Raw genomic sequence first — 2,282 nt, 5'->3', positions numbered from 1 at the left:
CCGTGGTCACTAGGCAGGTAATAGTGCAAGGTTAGCTCTCCTCCATGCTGTCATTACCTATTGCCACTGCCATCTCCTCACCATAACTGCAGAAGCAGCCTCTGCGCCGATCCTCTGCCCTTGCGGATCACCATACTTTCATAGCACATTTTGATGGTACTACTTGAGGTGCAGTGCATCACATACGTATGGCTTCTCTAGCTATGACCTATACAACCCACCAAATAATTGGAGGCATGGGATCCTGCAAATATGGTGTATGGACCCTAATAAAGGAATCGGTCAGTTTTGCCATCCCACTAGGCTTAAAATGAACAACCTGCAATACGCAGATGACACAACCTTGTTTGCTAAAAGTGAGGCGTCCGACTGGAAGCACTTGTTGATGAGGATCAAGGATGGCAGCCTTCAGAGTGGATCACAGCTCAATGTAAAGAAGGCCCAAATCATCACACCTGGACCGAAAGGTAACATCATGATAAGTGGGATTTTGTCTTACCTGGACCCACAATCCGTGCTCATGGAAGCAGCAGTCGGGAGATCAAAAGGCACATTGCATTAGGTAATGTTGCACAAGATCTCTTTGTTGCTGTTGCTAGGTGCCATTGAGTCAGGTCTGACCCATAGCGACCCTGGTCACAACAGGACGAAACACAGCCCGGTCCCGCTCCATCCTCACAATGGTTCCTATGGGCAGGCCCACCTGGCAGCCACTGTGTCAGTCCATCTTGTTGCTAGCTTTCCTCTTTTTCTGCTTTCTACTTTTTCCTGTAAGATTCCACCAAATCCTCATTCAACTTCCTTACTTGGCCTGCACACATACATATGCACACACAGATGAATCTTGGAGAACGATAGTGAATTATAATAAACTTAACCAGGTGGTGACTCCAATTGCAGCAGCGATTCCAGATGTGGTTTCATTGCTTAAGAAAATTAAACATGCACCTACGAAACATACAACTTTCCTCTAGTTCTTTAATGTCCCCCCCGACACACACACCAGCATGAACCCAATTCCACCTCAGAAATCTGGCTAGACCAGAGTATGTACACAGGTACAGATAAGAACACAGGGAATCCAGGACAGATAAACTCCTTAGGTCCAATAATGAGAGTAGCGGTACCAGGAGGGTAAGGGAAGGTGGGGGAGAGAGGGGGGAACCGATCACAAGGATCTGCACAAAACCCCTTCCCTGGGGGATGGAGAACAGAAAAGTGGGTGAAGGGAGACAGTGATTGGTATAAGACATGTAAAAAAAATTTTTTATAAACTATCAAGGGTTTATGAAGGAGGGGGAGGGTGTGGGACAGGGGAAATGAACTGATACCAAGGGCTCAAGTAGAAAGAAACTGTTTTGAAAATGATGATGGCGACATATGTACAAATGTGCTTGACACCATGGATGGATGGATTGTGGTAAGAGCTGTACGAGCCCCCAATAAAATGATTTTTTAAAAAAAGAATAAAAGTAAACACTCTTGCTACCTGGTATGCTGCATTGATCTGGATGATGCCCTTTGCTCAGTTTCCGTTCTGAAGGTCCATTGGGCAGCAGTTTGCCATCTGCTGGCAAGGTTAACAATATACCTTCACTCTCCCACTTCACAGGCACCAGATTTCCACATAAAAAGCACTTATGCAAATAATACAAATACATAATTCACAGCATGCATCAGAAACTAACGTGCGAGTAAGTTGCACGGTTTGCAAAAATCTAACATGCGTGTTATTTGTCTATAAATCCAAATAAATTTCTGGCCACTATGTAAATTATAGTCTCCAGGGACTTTGATCACTTTCCCTTCCCCAAGACATCACACTGTGATGCCATGTGTGGACCGGATCTACCCCGGAAGCTGGCTGGCTGGTACTAGCTTGACAGAGTGCTGAGAGGAAGGGCTGAGTTCAGTGAAGAATGACATGGTTCTCCTCGCCAGTGTTCAAACACCCACCAAGCAAATGGCTTTTTCCTGCTGGAGCTGGGTCATCAAAGGTGGGGAAGACCCTAACTGAAGCACACAAGAGAGCACCCCCCCAAAAAAACCCCACAAAAAACAAAACCCGGAATTGTGTTGGGTGGAGCAGAGCTTTCATAGTTCCCATTTTTCCCGCTCGGCAAGCATCCACCAACTGGCTTTGAGTTAGTGTATCCAGTGGTGTTACCAGGGAAGGTGCTCTCTGGTCACAGTGAATTTTTTTGTACAAGTCTTTTTGTTCAAACCTCATTTTTTAAGTCATGGTCGATTTAAGAGAACAGCGTGTGGCTGTGAAATTTTGT

The sequence above is a fragment of the Tenrec ecaudatus genome, chromosome 9, assembly GCF_050624435.1.
Source record: "Tenrec ecaudatus isolate mTenEca1 chromosome 9, mTenEca1.hap1, whole genome shotgun sequence".
Taxonomy (NCBI): domain Eukaryota; kingdom Metazoa; phylum Chordata; class Mammalia; order Afrosoricida; family Tenrecidae; genus Tenrec; species Tenrec ecaudatus.
The sequence above is the reverse complement of the archived record's forward strand: the minus strand, read 5'-3'. Positions refer to the sequence as shown.